The following is a 19,129-nucleotide window of genomic DNA, read 5'->3' as shown; positions in this document are numbered from 1 at the left end:
GTTGAGCCTAACAAGAACGAAAACAAGGTCGGCGGGGGGCTGAGGTCCTCCACACCTTCATGTCCCTAAGGACATCAAAGACAGGGCAGACCAGTGGAGGTGCCGACGGGAGGAGGAAAGCCTAGGGTATTTTTATTGTCGAGGAGGAAAGGGGGTAATTTCATGATGTTGATCATGTCACTTTTATTAAGTAGATGCGGGCAACATAGAATGCTATATCACTTTAAAGTTTTAAGTGGATAGTGGTCATTGGAAGCTGTAAAATGATTCATCTCTATTCAAGTTTTTAGTCACTACCCATATACTCTTTCCATTATTTTAAAAAAATTAATTTATCACGCAAGCTAGTGTAAACTAGAATTAATTCCACTAAGTATTAGACTCCTCAACTAACTTTGCTAATAACAGCTTTCTTTTAGATGATTGCCAAAGTAAAGCTAGGCATTAGCCTTTGCTATAATTTCTATCTACATTAATTTTCCAGGTAAACAAATGCATCGGTGTTCTTTGAGTACCAGTTTTAGGTGAATACTAACTTAAAATTTCAAGATTAAACGTTATGTTACTTATGGATCTTTCTTGCTCATGCACGATTAAGAGTTAAGCTTGGGAAAACTTGATGAAAGGATCTCACACCCTTCGTTTTCAAAGTTGTATCTTGATACTCCCAGGAATGTTCTTGGATTATCCCTTTAAGTTTTTTACGAATGAGTAATTCATTGCGAGATGCCCAGATCTGATATTTATTTTGTATTTCATTACAGATATGACTGAATAAGTAAAGATTATCATATCACCATAATAAACTCATGAAATAGATAATTTTCATATGTGGTACATCACCACACGAGCATCCTGAAGGAACGATGACCACTGGTAACACGTCTACTGACACAAGCCCCAATACGCATGATTGGACATCTATTTAAGGAAGATGGGAGGCACTGTAAATGGCTTGCCATTCCTAGTCAGGGAGCTTAGTGAAGTCTACCATTCCATAGTAGGCACTCTATCATAGGTCCCCATAGTTATCGGCATCATCCTAGCCACCTCCATTTAGGTCAAGCCCTAGTACTCCATCAATCGTATTAGACTAGTATAAAAACGAGCATTAGAGGAGGTAGACAGAGATTATTCCTATAGCTAAGACCTCTAGTCGTGTAACATCCCACTTTCCAATTTAGGATGTTAATAGAAGCATAGCACTTGTATATCATTGTTTCATGCAATGTTGAAATTTTCAAAATGGTTTCCAACTCAAATAGAAGCGAAGATATGATTTCTTGAAAGTAACACTAGTAGGGAAAACCTTAGTAGTAGTGCTTGTTTTTTAGCTAATAGTAGCGCTTGTGCAAGCGCTACCACTAGGGCGCTACAGCTAACTAGTAGCAGTAGCGCTGGAAAGGACGCGCTACTGCTATACCTAGTTAGCAGTAGTGCTTTCCTATGGCAAGCCCTACTGATAGTACTAAGTAGCAGTGGCGCTTCTTCTGAAAAGCGTTGCTGCTAACTTTTCCTGTATTTTAAAAAATACAACTTATTTTCGTTGTGGTTTTATATACAGTACTTTCATCATATGATTTTATGACCATGATTAGTTATTATATATAACAGTGGGTGAAATGAACGTGGAGTAGATTCAAGTAGAGGCAACATGTGGTGCATGTCGAAAGTATCAAGTTTGGACTAACTTGATACTTTCGACATGCACCACATGTGATACTTTCGACATGCACCACATGTTGCCTCCACTTGAATCTACTCCACGTTCATTTCACCCACTGCTATATCTATATCTATATCTATATCTATACCTACTAATAAAGCAAGGTGCGTTTCTCCGATGTTTTCATCCATTCACCATAGAAAAGATTTTTTTTTCTATTCGAGGTGGTACTAAATTTTTGTCCGTTCTTCTAGTAGAAAAGAAAAAACGCTTGAGTTTCATACATGAGCCGCCTGCAGTGTGGCCCAGCAAAAACAACCCATTTATTTTCGTGCCCATAACGTTGGGAGAACCCTATTAATCGTAGCGAGCATTAAATAGTCACAAATTAGCAGAGGGCGCCCAAACTGGGCTGAACCATTTTTTCTGTTATGTTTCTATTTTTATTTCCTGTTTCTTTTGTATTTTTTCCTTTCAAGTTTATTTTTCTTTCAACATTTTTTCCGTAAATTTAAAAGTTTCAGAAAAGTTCATAATATAAAAAATCTATTTTTCTAAAAATGTTCAGAATTTTAAAATATATTTCATTTTAAAATATGTTCCGAACATTACATCTTTGTTCTCAATCCAAAATAGTCGCAAATTAGAAAAGGACACCCAAGCTTGGCTGAACCGTTTTCCCATTTTTTGTTCTTTGCAATGTTTCTATTTTTCTTTTTTCATTTCTTTCGATTTTTCTTTCCTGTTTCTTTTGTCTTTTTTCTTTCAATTTTGTTTTTCTTTCCCCCCTTTTTCATAATTTCAAAATTTTCATAAAAGTCCATTATATCAGAAAAATTTGAATGTTTTAGAAATATTTGGAATTTCAAAATATATTCCGTTTCGAGGAATGTTCAAAACATTAAATATTTGTTCTCATTTCAAAATTGGTTCAAATTTAAAAAACAAATTCTATTTTTCTTTGTGTTTTCCATTGTTGTTTGAGATTTTCCAAAAAAATGCATTTTAAAAATGTTTGAAATACAAAAATATTCTTGTTTTAGTGAAATGTTCACAAATTCAGAATAATGTCTGAGTTGAAGAAACACATTTAAAAAAATTGTTCCGAGTGTTCAAAATATTTTTCTTTTTTCAAAAAAAGTCACAAATTCAAAAAAAATCATGTTATTATAAAAGGTTCATGTTTTAAAATGAAATTGAGAATTTCGAATGTTCCAATTTTTTTGGTGTATGTCTGAAAATGGAAAGAATTTTAATTTTTGGGAAGATTTTCAAAAAACAAAAAATATCCCAATCTGACGTTGGAGTATGATCTTAAAGGCTTGAGTTGGTCATTGGTTGGTAGAACTTATTTCTTCGAGTGGCTACCAACACGTAGTCACGTCTTTGAGGGCATGATTTCGATCCTTCAGCTCACCATTTTTTTGATTTTTTCGTGCCTTACAAACACAAGTTGTCTTGGAGCCTAAGTGCTAGACCATACACGAAATGATGTGTGCCCTGCATGCTATTTTACGCAACTAGCGTCATATAGTAGCCCCCACGCAGTTGGCCCAAGAAAAAAATTACTCGGTCGCACACGTGGTATTGGGCCTCAGCCGCACTCCCCTACTAGGTATTCCGAGGGAGCAATTTTTTGTTTCTTGGGCCAATAAAAGAGAATATGTTGGTTCGGCTAGAATAAAAAAATTATGGTCACGTGAGCGTTAAAATAATCAAAGAGAATAAACCCTAATAAATATGGGACATTGATGTATGGTTATGCGCTAAATATGCTAATGAAACGAGATTTATTCACTATAATTAATAATTCATCCGGTTACGCCATCGTAACAGAGAGTGGTCGAAGCAACCGTGCCCCGAAGGCCGCCGCATAGCTACCAAATGACGAGGTGAACAGAACCCCGAGACAAAGGCGGACCCGGAGGAAAAAAAGCACGAGTTGGATGGTTGCCGCCACGCCGACTAACCCCACACTATCAAGATCTCGCGGGACAAACATGACCGGCGAGAAGACCACAAATCCTCTATCTATTGCACCGCTATGGATATTGTTTTTGGTGAGCACATCAATTATCTCCCTCATTGCAACGCACGGGCATATGTGCTAGTATATATATAATAACTCATCATGCTCATATAACAACTTAGCATCATGCATCATCGATCATAATAATAAATAACTCATCATTGGTATCATAATAACAAGTCGTACTCATCATCATCGATCATACAACTTCTACTCGATACCACACCATCATAATAGTCATCTAACCAATCCTACTTAGTTATTCTTAGCTCATGATCATGAGTATTAGCTAGGACCTACTACCTTCTCCTAGGTAAAATAGCATAAAACAAGATAGCCCCTGACTTTCCATTATGGAGAATGGAGATTATCATGTCTCCAATTCTTGCCTTTCGCACAATCTTGCTTCCAAGAACCTCCTTATGATTGTCCATATATTTTTTTTCATTCTTTGATTACCATGTGTTCACCGGTTTTAGAAATCCGATATGGACAGGTGAGACTCATAGGATGACCTAGTTGTATGTTCAAAACATCAAGGCGACCATTCTGATACATCAAATAAGGCACACAATCCATCAGGATTTGCTGTTGGAAAACATAGTAATAACTTCGTAGTTAGCAATGTAGTTCAGTTTTAGAAGTATGCAAAAGATGCATGGATGTCGTAATAGTAAAATCTTACCAGGCTATATCCATGGAAGTTACAGTGGTTCAACACGTGCACTAGTGGCACGTATTAACCATAATTTGGAGGAGTATGATAATAGGTATTGTAATTCTCAAGGTCAATACAAAATGCGATCAGATGATTTTTCTCCTGATAAGTTAATTCGGAGCCATCGGTGTAGTGGGTTTTGTCTACCATCTTCTGCACATTGTTTGAAGAATGAAAATAAGCTGTCAACTATTTTGAAATAAACAATATAAATTAGTTAATAACTATGTTTGAAAAATCACATAGCAGTAGAATTGGAAGCGTATCAACAAGGACCCAAATGTCCATATTGTCTTGCTCGATGTCAGGATCACCAAGATCCATGGTGCAAGCAAAAATCATACATCTTGCAAAGTGCTTCCCAATTTGGGCAACCAAACTGGATTACGCTCTGAGAATTGTACAAATTTACTTCAAAATCCATACCATGATGGGTCCTTAGGTGAATTTTCTTTGTTTCAAAACTTTCATGGTCTTCAAAACTCATCCTCTCCAAGACATAGCGTCTTGCATGGCATGGGATAAGCTAGTCAAATTGTAAAAAATGAAAATTACACGTTGAAATAGTTGAGGTCGTGCTTAATTACGAAAAAAACACTTGTCGTCATTGCGTACCATTTCAACATCGAAGGTCTCGTGGAGCTTAATGCTGAAGCGTCGATTTTTGTCCAGGTGAGGCCTGTCGCACAGACCTCGGACGTCGTTGCACCAGTCGCACTCCCCCGGGAGACTTTCGTCGTCCGAGTACGACATTTCCTATGTTCATAATTCAAAGATTAAACTTATACAATTAAATATATGTACTATAAACACTAAATTGGATCATTATTATTCATCACCAGTTGACCATCGGTCTGTCGAGTCTTTTCTTGAAAACTCTTAGCTCACGTGATGTATATATTCGACCGTCGGTGATGGTAGCTCCTCCTTTCGTTCCCGAGTGCATTACACCAAATTGTCTAGCACACGGGAACGAAGGAGAAGCTACCCCCACGACAACAGTCGGGATTCTTCGTCCTCTCATATATGGTGGAGACTCTCCCTCACTGATTCCTCTCTGACATTTGCGGCTGTCGGTGATCGTCGTTACTACTCCTTCCCCTAGTGCACAACAAAGGTCTAGCACAAGAAGAAGGAGGAGAAACAACCCCCATGACAACAGTCGGGATTCTTCGTCCTCTCATATATGGTGGATGAAGGAAATATGCGCTAGAGGCAATAATAAAGTTATTATTTATTTCCTTAATTCATGATAAATATTTATTATTCATGCTAGAATTGTATTAACCGGAAACTTAGTACATTGTGAATACATAGACAAAACCTATAGTCCCTAGTATGCCTCTACTTGACTAGCTCGTAAATTAGAGATTGTTAAGTTTCCTAACTATAGACATGTGTTGTCATTTGATGAACGGGATCACATCATTAGGAGAATGATGTGATGGACATGACCCATCCGTTATCTTAGCATTATGATCGTGTTAGTTTCATTGCTACTGCTTTCTTCATGACTTATACAAGTTCCTCAGACTATGAGATTATGCAACTCCCGAATACCGAAGGAACACTTTATGTGCTACCAAACATCACAACATAGGTGTCTCCAAAGGTGTTTGTTGGGTTGGCATAGATCGAGATTAGCATTTGTCGCTCCATGTTTCGAAGAGGTATCTCTGGGCCCTCTCGGTAATACTCATCACTATAAGCCTTGCAAGCATTGTTACTAATGAGTTAGTTGCGGGATGAAGTATTACAGAACAAGTAAAGAGACTTTCCGGTAACGAGAGTGAACTAGGTATTGAGATAACGACGATCGAATCTCGGGCAAGTAACATACCGATGACAAAGGGAACAACGTATGTTGTTATGCGGTTTGTCCGATAAAGATCTTCGTAGAATATGTAGGAACCAATATGAGCATCCAGGTTCCGGTATTATTTATTGACCGGAGACGTTTCTCGGTCATGTGTACATAGTTCTTGAACCCATAGGGTCCGCACGCTTAAAGTTCGGTGACGATCGGTATTATGAGTTTATGTGTTTTGATGTAACGGAGGTAGTTCGGAGTCCTATATGTGATCAAGGACATGACGAGGAGTCTAGAAATGGTCGAGACATAAAGATTGATATATTGGACGGCTATATTCAGACACCGGAAGTGTTCCGGGTGATTTCGGAGAAAACCGGAGTGCCGGAGGGGCTACCGAAACCCCTCGGGGAAGTATTGGGCCTTAGTGGTCCTCAGGGGAGAGAGAGGGCAGCAGCCCAAGAGGTGGCGCCCCCCCAAGGGGAGTCCGAATTGGACTAGGGTAGGGGCGCGGCCCCTCTTTCCCTCTCCATGTCCCTCTCCTTCCTTCCCCCTTCCCCCTTCCTAGTTGGACTAGGACTGGGAGTAGGACTCCTCCCCTCCTTGGCGCGCCCCAAGGGCTGGCCGGCCTCCCCCTTGCTCCTTTATATACGGGGGCAGGGGCCACCCTAGAACACACAAGTTGACATTGTTTAGCCGTGTGCGGTGCCCCCCTCCACAGTTACACACCTCGGTCATATCGTCGTACTGCTTAGGCGAAGCCCTGCGCCGATAACTTCATCATCACCGTCACCATGCCGTCGTGCTGACGAAACTCTCCCTCGGCATCAACTGGATCAAGAGTACGAGGGACGTCCCCGAGCTGAACGTGTGCTGATCGCGGAGGTTCCGTACGTTGGGAACTAAGATCGGTCGGATCGTGAAGACGTACGACTACATCAACGCGTTGTCATAACGCTTCCGCTTTCGGTCTATGAGGGTACATGGACACACTCTCCCCTCTCGTTGCTATGCATCACCATGATCTTGCGTGTGCGTAGGAATTTTTTTGAAATTACTGCGTTCCCCAACAGTGGATCCTCGACAGACTTAAAGTGAACCAGAAATATCATTTAATTTTTTCTAGAAAATCTAGGCCACTCGACATTTCCTACATATTCTAGCACAAGTCATGCCATAATTCACGGAAAAATCCGGCATGACCTTTGCTAAAAAAGGACATATCGAGCGCCTGAAATTTGCCGGGACGGAAATTAATCAACACTCCGACAAAACATAGGCCACTCGGAGGTGTAACCTGCAAACAAGACCGGCCACTTGGGCAAACACAAGATATACATGTTTATATCTACATCATATGAGCATTCGAACTTGATGGAGTAGTTTTCCAATTTGAGCATTCAATAAGCAAAACCAAATTGTAAAATAAATTAGTATTCAAATTAGCATTCATGCAATAATCAAAATTAAATCATCTCTTTCGTCTGTACATCGTCGAATACTATCACTAATACATCTCGAATAGTACCATACATATAACATCACTAATACAGCTAAAACCCTAGCGAACGACGGGTATCGGCGCGGGCGGTGGACACCCAAAGAGAAGGAACCATCACAAGAACATAGCTCCAGTGAGATCCCTAAAGAACCTGCCAGGTATTGGAGAACCTGCCCTCCAACACAACCATGTAGCGACGGACGTGCTCGTCCTCCTCGCTGACAAGGTGACGTACCACCTCCGCGGGGTCCTCAAGCCTCTGCACCGTCACTGGCCCATGCGACCGCCACCATAGAAGGTTCGGGTCCAGTCCCGGACATGGCCCCACTGATCAAGCAGGCCTCCTCCATCGAATCGACGACGAGGATGCGGGATAGGCATCGTCCACGTCGATGCGGGAATAATTGCTTCAATTAAAAAATAACAACAAATATGAAACCTAAAACACCTAAATTCTATTAACTACACCTAATTAAAAACCTACATTTTGAACATGATTCGATCATAACTAGGGTTCATACTACATTATTCTAAGATTAAACACCTAAAACACCTAAATTAAATTAACAACATGGTGTGGCTGGTCTCACCTCGATCGATGTCGGAGGGGGTCGGTGACGGGGACGACGGCGGGGATGATACGGGGGCTCCTTGATTTCTGCAAAAACAAAATATAAACAAAAACATTATTATCGTCATCTTAGGACTTATTGAAACTCCATAAGCTACATTTAATTATTCTATTCAAATTACTTATAATTTCCTATTCTATTCAAATTTACTTATTCAAATTTTCTAAAAATTTCCTATTCTATTCAAAAGACCTATATTTACTTATTTTTTTCAATTTCATATTTTATTCTATTCAAATTTACAAAAAACAAAAACCTACATTTAACAAAAACTAAAACCTATTTACAAAAAGGGGGAGGAGGAGTGTGGGAGGGGGCCAGGAGGAGGGGAAGGAGGAGGAGGAGAGAGCAGGAGGGGGGAGGAGAGAGGAGGGAGGAGGAGGGAGGAGGAGGAGAGAGCGGGAGAGGGAGGAGGGAGGAGGAGGAGGAGGGGCCGCCGGGGGAGAGGGAGGAGGAAGAGGGCGCCGCCAACGCCGGAGAGGGAGGAGGAGGGGGAGGAGGAGGAGGGGGGGATCAACCTTGGGGTGGAAGAGGAGGACGGCGACAGCGGCCACGACGATGGCGAGGGCGACGGAGGCGACAGAGAGGCGATGGACGAGAGTGTGAGGGGAGAGTGAGAGGACGCGCGCAGGCTGGTTAATTTGGATAAGGTCCCTTAGTGGTAGCGCTTGTCTCTAAAAAGCGGTACTGCTAACATCTGTAGTAGTAGCGCTTTCTAAAGAAAAGCGCTACTGCTACAGATTTTAGCAGTAGCGCTTTCTGAAGAAAGGCGCTACCGATAAGGCTAAGAATGTAAAACAAATCAAAAATACATTGGTAATCAATGATCTTTTTGTGTAGAATCTGAATTGTCAATAAGAATCTTCGCTGGTTTAAAAACCGGCAAAGATTCCTATTGCGGCCACAGATCCTACACATAGAGTTCAATGAAGACCAAGTGGTTGTAATGGTTTGAGAAGCACTATATTTAAGGTGGTAAAAACTCTGTTCGCGGAGCGAGGTAGGACTAAACTTTGGTCTAGGAGGGGGGACTGAATTTATCAGTAGCACTGGTCGGGGAAAAAGCGCTATTGCTAAGATGCATAGTAGTAGCGCTTGCAAAACGTGAGCGCTACCACTATCCCTAGCATACCTGGAACGGTCTGTCAATTGTAGTAGTAGCGTGTTTTATAGGTTCAGCGCTGCTGCTATGATCATAGTAGCAGCGCTTTCCTTGAACAAGCGCTACTGGTGAACTCATGTGTATAAGCATTTCCCTAATAGTGTAATGTTGCACTACCTTGGACTGGAGCCATAACGAATTTAGGAAAAAATTAGAGAGACTATTCTATTTTGACCGCTCGACATCGTCCTGATAACCCAAATCCAGGCCCAGGCCTATAGCCTATTAAATCACTCGATCTCTGTCAAAGCGAAGGCAACGACAGCCTTACCACACATAAGCCCCTCGGTCTTACCCACTACTAGGAAACTGCTTATAAGTGGGGTCACATTAGTGGTGGGCAGGCTGAGTACCTGGTCACTTTATTTTTGCCAAATGCCAGTGGAGAGTGCAATAAGATACACACCATTGGTATTAAGTTTTCTGTGGTGAGCGCAAATTCCTGCCCGCCACTCATTTTCTGGACACAGGTTATCCATGCAGCAACAATACTAGTCGCGGATACCACACACTTGCCTGCCACTGGTAGTTAGATCAACAGTGGTTGGAGGTATACCAGTGGCAAGCGCCATCCTTTGCCCGCCACTGCTCAAACATGTAGGTATTTTGTTGAATTTCATGTTTTATATTTTATTATGTTAGTGTTTTGTGACGTTTTTATTGTATGGAAAATTATTTGAACATTGTAGGTTTCATTATTTGCTATATTTGAGACATTGCATTAATAAATGTGAATATAATTAGATATAATTCAAATTTGAATTGGAACTATACATTTTGAAATTAATCTTGAAAGATTGGAATAAAATTATAATTAAGGTATTTAATGAAAAAATTTATGGTACTTCCAAATATAATTATACACTACTAGGGAAAACCCTAGTAGTAGCGCGGGTTTTGATGCTATCAGCAGCGCGGGTGGCCGCGCTACTAATAAGGCGCTACAGCTAACTTATAGCAGCGCTTTTTCCGAACGCGCTACTATTACTTAGCTGTAGCGATTTCGCAGTCCCTCGTTACTGCTATATCTTTCATCATTTTCCCCCGTACCCCTTTCCCTTTCAGTTTCCCTTTCAGATACTAGATGCTAGGTACTGCTACTAGATATCAAATTCATAAACCATTACTGGGTAGTGCTCCCTTCGTTCCAAATTACTCGTCGTGGTTTTAGTTCAAACCACGATGAGTAATTTGGAACGAAGGGAGTACTATATGTAGTTCCAAATTACACATATGTAGTTCTAGATGATATCGAAGACAATCATCATCATACTAGATAACCATCATACTAGATAACCATCATACTAGATAACCATCATATGTAGTTCCAAATTACACATATATAGTTCTAGATGATATCGAAGACAATCATCATCCTCAAGTCTGGGCGGTTGGTGTTCCTGATAGTAATTAGGATGGCCTGTCCAGCACGAAGATTCTTGCCATCGAGGAATTTCTTTCACCCAACCGAGTTTAAGTGTGTGCGACCATCCGTGTCCACGCGGTAAGTACAGGTTGTGACGAAGCCCCTTGCAGTAATGCGTAGTCCAGCTGAGCCTTCTTCATCAGGCTCGATACCATAACTCACAGATATGCTCTTTGCCAATTTCTGAATAAGAAAAACATATCAATTAATAAATATCCTCGCAAATAAATACATATGGATTATCTACACTATTAATAGTTTCTTTAGATTTTACACTAATAAGCATGTGATCGAACTCTACACTAAAACATATCATCGACTAGATTCCACACAACATACCATATCATTGGACTGTACACTAAGTATTTCATCGGATAATTTGCATTTGTAAGCATAACATACCATATCATGTCGATCAACCATGGTATTTGTCAGGCGGGTCACGAATGGCACCCCGACAAAGTCAGCACGTGGCGGAATTATGTCCCACAGGTTGGACACCTCCTCCTCGCTCAGCCTTGTTCTTTGAGCTACGATGGCTTCATGAAGTGGATCCTCATCATCTTCATCGAGTGGGTCCTCATTATCTTGATCATCTTCATCATCTTCCACTAGGTTGAGATAAATGATAGCCAGCTTGGGTCCTTCTGCTCTGAAGGAGAAGCTGATCAACTCACCCCCAGTAAGACGCATGCGAGCGACGAAACGGGCCCAACCATCTCCTCCAATCTACGACATATTGCGTCCTTTCTTGACCTCCATAGTGTACGGCCCCCGAGGAGCCTCAAATGTCACAGTGTCTCCTGTCAGCTTGTTGAATTTCAACCTCACATTGCATGGGACGATCTGAGTAAAATAAGCGAAATGACACAATGCAGTAATGCCAACACTAAAAATAAAATAGTTATTACATTTCATCTAATTTCTTACCACCGCATGACGAAAACTCGGCTGGAAGTAGATGCCGAACAGCTTGCCAGTTGCAAGGCTGCTGGCGCACCTTGACTTGCACAATCGAAATAGTGGTGGTGGTGGTGGCATCATTTTTCCTAAAGCAATATGAGCAAAGGATTAACGATCCACTTCACAGGAAAGAAAAACAGTAGCATGTGATATTTTTGGTTCTTCCGCGAGAAGCAATTTGATGGACAATTATAATCCTAAGATCTAGTAACATATTAGATGACAAGGTACCACCTACATTTTGCCAAAAAGTAACTTATTAAAAAAACAAAAGCAACTACGTACCTATCCATGTACAGAAAAAATAACAATAAAATGGTGCATACTAAATCAACTAAATGAACTAGCCTACTAAATCAACTAAATCAAAATGTTCTAAATCAATTAGCCTACTAAATCAACTAAATCATATCAACTAAATCAAAATGTTGCATATGAACTAGCCTACTAAATCAAAATGTAGCAGGTAGGAGGGAGAAGGAGGGGCGACTCGAGGAGGGAGAAGAGAGTAGGATGGAGGAGGAAGGCGGAGCGAGGAGGGGCCGGCCGGCGGCCAGTGGAGGGAGGACCGAGGAGGAAGGCGAAGCGAGGAGGGGCCGGCCAGCGGCGAGTGGAGGGAGGACGGAGGAGGAGGCCGGTACCGAGTCCAGCAAGGAGGAGGAGGTGACGACGGCGCAGAGGGAGGAGGGGCGACGGTGGAGGACCGGCGCGGGGGAGGACCGATGCGGGGGATTGAGAGGGGATCCAGTGAGTGACTGTGACTGTGAGTGGATTGGATAGAGGAGAGGGGGTGGGAGATGGAATGGCTTAGCAGTAGCGCGTTATAGAGAAAGACGCTCCTGCTAAACTACCTAGCAGCAGCGCCTTTCACAAAGAAGCGCTACTGCTATGTGTCAGCATGTAAAAAAAGACTTAGTTCAATGTATCAAAAATACATTGATCATCAACGATCTTTTTGTGTACAATCTGATTTGTCAATATGAGTCCTCACCGGTTTAGGAACCGGTGAAGACTCATATTGCAACCACAAATTCTACACATAGAGTTCAATGAAGACCAAGTGCTTGCCAAAGCTTGAAAAGTAACATATTTAAGGTGGTAGAAACTCTCTTCACGGAGCGAGGTGGGACTAAATTTTTGTAGTAAACTTAGCAGTAGCGCTTATTGGAGAAATGCGCTGCTACTATGCTACGTAGCAGTAGCGCTCGTAGTTATAACGCGTTTCTTCTATAACTAGCCTCGCGGCGGCCTCGTGGGAATTATAGCAGTAGCGCGTCTTTGGGTGGGCGCGCTACTGCTATACTTATTTCAGCAGCGAGTTAAGCTCCAGCTCGCTACTGCTAATTAGCAGCAGCGCCTTATTTTAAAGCGCGTTGCTGATAAGATTCTGTGTATAGGCTTTTCCCTAGTAGTGATATGTCAAAATTGAAACTCACAATTTAATTATAATTATGTAAAATTGTTTTCTATTTAGAAAAATAGTGTTGTCTGGAACCTATGAGACTTTTCATGATATCATGGCAGGTGTAGTGTGTGGGTTCAACTTTTTTACAATATTAGAAAATGCTAGATGATGTAGATGATGCAGATTTTATTTAAGCAGCTCGAGTGCAAGTTCAAGCTTGGATCATTTTAGGCTGGTTCGGGCCAACACAAACTGAGTTTAAAGTAAGCCAAATTCGAGGTCTGTTTTAATTACAGATTTATATGACTCCGGTATCTTTCAGAAAACTAGCAAAGTGGCCCGCTCGTCGTGCGGGCTATAATTTTTAAAGTTTAATAGTAACGACATACTGTCTGATTTTTCTAAAAACAATTGGAACAATATGTGATCACTTTTGCAAAGTTAAGACTTCTGTGAACATAGTTCTATCTTAGTACTGCTTTTTAGTTCTATCTTAGTACTGCTTTTTATTAATATATATTCTGTCCATTTATCATTTACTGTGTGCGGATAGCATTTTATTCATTAAGTTATCTGTTCTCTAAATGAAAACATAATAATAATGTGCACATTTTAAAAGACATTAAGATATTTTTGGTCTTATTATTTTTCACAAGTACCAGTATTATTTTAATCCACAATAGGCCGATGCAATCCTGGAGAATCTAACAATTTCTAGACATATAATTGTTCATTTGTGATTGCATGACCTGTCTAAGCGACCATGACTAAATTGGCTGCATCGCAATAAAAAAGGCACACAATAGAAATGAGAAACAAAGGAGAATACACAATACATCAAATATGTTGATCGGTCTCACTAACTGTTTTAGATATCATAAATCTCAAGTGTGTACTCTGTATGACATCATCTCTCTGAAAAAAAACTATGCTTGAACACGTTTTTCTATCATGTTCTCAGTATTTAAAAAAATAAGAGAATAAAATATTGGATTACCGCCTTTTCAAATAACTTACCGGGTCTCGTAGTTCAAAGAATACAGAACACACACAAATGATACAAATAATAAAGGTAGGAGAATAAGCAATACCTAAAATTTTATGAGGAGCCTTGCTAAGCTCATTAATCATATATGACACTCAGGTATATAATGTACACAATATCATCTATAAAAGAAATACCGTAACATATTTTTGAGAGGTTGCTCAACAATTCAAGAAAATAGGAGAAACATTGCATACCCCTCTTTTTAAACAACTAAACATACCACAAGATTTCACACTATTGGATAAGCAAGAGGGGAAGCATATTTAATGCTAGATTAGGATATGTAGGAGCAGGAAAAAAAACTATTGGACATTATATAGCTTGCCAAATATGCTTGCAATGAAGAAGAGAAATATAAAGTTATTCATACACCATTGTTTTTGTTTAACTGTGTCCATACACAAATATAGGTATGCAAATTGTATGTAAACTTAGATTTATAATAGTTGAATCTTAGTTATTATATTATCTATATCCTACTATTTGTTGCTAACTCATGCATTATAGGGAAACTGCAACTTAATTACCAAGTCAATAATGCATCTATGGATTTACCGAGAAGTGCTCAGATAAGGTGGGTGCAGTTAAAGCTCTAGGATACTATATTAATTAATAACACAGTGTACAATAATGATTGTAATACTAAGACAACATGCATTTCCGATGAGCAAAGACAACACGCTCTCATCAAAGTTTAGTAGGGAAAAACATAAAGGGACAAGTAGATCATTATTTGGTGTAAAAAATACATTTGTAAGTGAACTATTTGTTAGTACTATGGCCTAGTACGTGGCTCAAACTTGCTATATAAAAGTATTACATTGGAAACTGAGATCTCCAAGGTTGAGCATGAAATCAAAAATATTCCAATGGAGAAGTGTAAAGGAAAATTAGTCTGATTTTTTAATTATAAAATGTTACCTCGCAATAGTGTGTTGTTAACATAAGCAATAACATCATCCTAGAAAAAGGGTAAAACGGTTTTGTAATTAATCTAAAGGTAGATTAAACACAAAGTTAGATCGATTGGATGTGGTCATTTTAGGCTAAAATGTGATTGACAAATGGGATGTAATAATATGATATATTTGATTCTGAGATCGATATTTGCTGATGGAAAATATCTATAAACTTCTTACGAAAAACTGTACGGAAAACTATTTTAGAATCAATATTGTAAATTTTTACCTCTCATTTAAAAATATTTTAGATTCCACACAAATACACAATGTAAAAATATACCATGTTATCAAAGCAATAAGCTATTTATATTGTAAATTTGTTGTTTAATTCTCAATCACATGATTTCATATGGTACTATAGTATCAAAAAAAAGGGAAACTTACCGCCCTGAACATGTGCTTGCCGATCATATGGCGTGACCAGCACCCCCGCCGTATGCTCAGCCACACAATCCCTTGTGCGCGCCATGCTTTTTCGATAAAGGATGGATTTTATTGACTCAAAATGAAGCATCAAGAAGATACAAACACAATGAGCACACACCCGGCCTCTGCACAGCTAGGATGCACACAACCAACTCCCAATGCACACACACACAAACACGCTAGCAAATACCAAAGTCATATGAGACCAAAGCTATGCCTAAGCGAGGAAAAAACCATTGTGCGCGCCATGCTGATGGCCATGCAAGCCAAAATGCTTCATGCTGTTGTGTTTTATTCGGCCGCTGCCTGTTTGTGTAAGGTGCACACATGAAAATAGATATATTTTAAACAATTAGCCGATATTCATCTACTAATTGTGAAAGGAATCTATGAAACTTTTGGGAAATAATTTTTTTTTGTAAAAAAATGTATATTCCTCTGACTTTCAAATGTAGCAGTTCGGGCTTGAGAATGTTCAGTATACTGGTTGCTTCCTCCACTTCACTACTACATTTGGGCCAGTTTGCTTAGAATTCTATCATATCGAACAAAAAAATGTACGAGTTTCATTCATATTTATACTCCATACAACTAAAAATTTGTACAACACATCATGTATTCCTTGCATGGTTTCATAAGAACATATCTATGCTTTTTTTTTCTTGCAAAATAACACATATCTATTATTGATACACAGCTCTTGTTTCACATAGTTCACGACCATAAAAAAATTGTTATATAATACATAAATAGATGGAGCAATAGATAGAAGACATGTCACGTACATGTCTACTGTACCTAGCTCTTAGCTGTGTGCATGAGGCAAGTTTACGATAGCTTTTATGTGTGCATCATACTTGATCATAAATGATAAATGGGTAGAGAGCCACGTGTGTAACCATGTGCTAGGCACATACGAAGTAATTGATTCTAGTCGGGCTGCCTGGTTGTGATGGAACGGCAGCTTCTCTTGCTTTCGCTAACTGCATCAAAGCGATCAAAGACTGGGCATGTGCGTGGATGGATTGTTTCGTCCATGTATGGGCGTCCAACTTGTCCACCATATGGAGGTATAGATTCTCGTTCATGTATGGATGAGCGCCAGGAAAAATATTTATATCTCAGATCTAGCTCCTCGAAGTCTAAGCATGCGCATGGTTTCGTCCATGTACGAGCGTCCAATTCGTCCAACATATGGAGGTATAGATTCTCGTCCATGTATAGATTCGCCAAGGAAAAAGTTTATATCTCAGATCTAGCTCCTTAATGATTGAATACATACATGATGCAAGTATGAAACGTAGTGTCCGTAATGTGTGAACATAGAAGCTCACGCCTGGACGGCCAGCCGTGTATTTGTTTTTTGCATGCATCCATATACTAAGAGAAATGCATATGCATGCACGTAAAAAAGCATTGGCCCCACGCCACGCTAGCATTTTCTAAGAGCCCTAGTCTTGCAAGGAAAGAGTCCTAGTCTAGCAAAGGAAAACATAACCCACGCCTCTCTATTTTTTTAGGGAAGTCCTAGTTTCTGCGGTCTTTTTCTTTTCAGTGGTTTTTCTTTTTAAAAGGTCTTAGATCTAATCCGTTAATTGTGTCTTTTAAATTATGGGTCCACCAAATCAACGACCAGATGTTTCTAATTAATGTGGTAATTTCTAGCTTATCTATCTTTTTTCTGATAACCCGTCAAGCACTTTTTTTCGTTGTTTCTCTTTTTGAGAGGTCTTAGGTCTAATCCGTAATTACGTCTTTTAAGTTATGGGTCCACCAAATCAACGACCAGATGTTTCTAATTAATGTGGTAATTTCTAGCTTATTTATATTTTTTTTTGATAACCCGTCAAGCACTTTTTATATATAGATAAATGCAAATTATATATTTACAAATCGTATGCACATCTGTATCGCAAAATGTACTTCCAAAAACCATGTGACACATGTGGTAAGCAATCCAAACTATTCAGAAAAAAAGTACTTCCAAAATATTTAATTTTTTATTTGATAAATATATGCTACGATTGAAATTAGATGTTAAAGTTTACCTTGGGATACCGTTTTAATATTAAGAATGACAACTTCTCTTGTGGGGCTGAAAGGAGTCGTGTGAAAATTAAGTGCGTCAAAATCTCCCAACTATCCATTATCCATGGCTGCTTGATTGAAGGCGAGTGCTAGGCGCCGGTGCACCGTCCCAAGTTTGGGCCGGTCATGCGCTAGCCGTCTGATTGACTCCCGCATAGTCGTTAGATGGGGCCCGTTCCTCTCCGTATTTCTTGCACCGCACGTGAATCTAAGAAAGAAAACAAGGGGGCCATGGCGGGCCCCTCCCCCTCCTCTGAATTGCGCATGCACGTCACATCCCATCGCCGTCGACTCACCGCCGGCGCTCGCCCTTCTCCGCTACTGCCCATCCCTCCCTCCTCGCCCACCTTCAGAATCCGTGGCGATGACGCCCTGGTTCGCATCCAAACAACGGTGGCAGCAAAAACTGATGTTGGTTCCATCAAATAAAAAAATGGTGGTAGAACAAATTGTCAAAATTGAACGCTGTTCCAGCAATTCAAAAACTCCGGTGGTAGCGAAAAATAAAGCTCGTTCCAGCAAACCAAAACGCTAGTGGGAGCAAAAATTTCAAAAGATGGACGCTGGTTCAAGCGAACTAAAAACACTCATAGTAACAAAAAATGGTGCTGGTTCCAGCAAGAAAATAAACGATTATAGCAAAAATGTAAAATTAGGCGCTGGTAGTAGCAAACCAAAACGCCAGAGTAGCAAACCGAAACACCAGTAGTAGCAAAATTGGAGGTTGATTCCAGTTGCCTTGGTTGGCCGTGGTCACCGCCCGTCGCCTGCCCGTTGTAGCTCCTCTGTCCGCCGGTTGCAGCTCCCGCGTGGCCGGCTGCAGCTCTCCCGGCGTCATTCTCCTCCGTCCGCCGCCGTCGGTCCATCTCTAGTATCTGTGGGGATAGTGGGTCGTCGTTGGAGCGGGGATGGAAAGGGCCGACGAGCTAAGCAACCTAAAAGAGAAATCTCGTCGAAGAGGGATGAAAAAGAGGAGCAGATGGGGCCCTGCCGGTGACAGGCTCGCCGGGGAAGCCATGGTGCTCGCTAAAGCCTGGATACAAAAAGAGAGGGGCGAGCGGAGATGGAGATGTGTGAGAAATTTAGAAACGGGCTGTTGAGTAGACGATAAGATGCGTGTGATGAAGGAGAGGATAAGAAAGGGACGTGTGCATGTGGACCCTCATGACTGCGTGGCGCGTGCGTTGCCGAGCGTTCGGCCGGCCTGCCGCATAAACGTTTCCCTTGATTGACTCAGGAACTACTAATCCAACTTCGATTAGACCAGCCAGCAAAGTATCAACACTTCTTAAT

The 19,129-nt window shown here is 40.5% G+C and overlaps 1 long non-coding RNA gene across 1 annotated transcript; it reads right to left on the bottom strand.

The window, feature by feature from the left end:
* Positions 1 to 10,623: 10,623 nt before the first annotated feature.
* LOC123043146 (uncharacterized) lies at positions 10,624 to 18,916 on the bottom strand. The gene is made up of 4 exons (XR_006419037.1): positions 17,797 to 18,916; positions 11,875 to 11,993; positions 11,347 to 11,790; positions 10,624 to 11,127 (listed from the first exon to the last, which is right to left on the bottom strand). It is a non-coding gene; the product is annotated as an uncharacterized lncRNA (long non-coding RNA).
* Positions 18,917 to 19,129: the final 213 nt, after the last annotated feature.

This window comes from Triticum aestivum, chromosome 2B (assembly GCF_018294505.1).
Source record: "Triticum aestivum cultivar Chinese Spring chromosome 2B, IWGSC CS RefSeq v2.1, whole genome shotgun sequence".
In the NCBI taxonomy this organism is placed as follows: domain Eukaryota; kingdom Viridiplantae; phylum Streptophyta; class Magnoliopsida; order Poales; family Poaceae; genus Triticum; species Triticum aestivum.
Note: the sequence above shows the minus strand (reverse complement) of the source record. Positions and strands in the feature narration are given on the sequence as shown.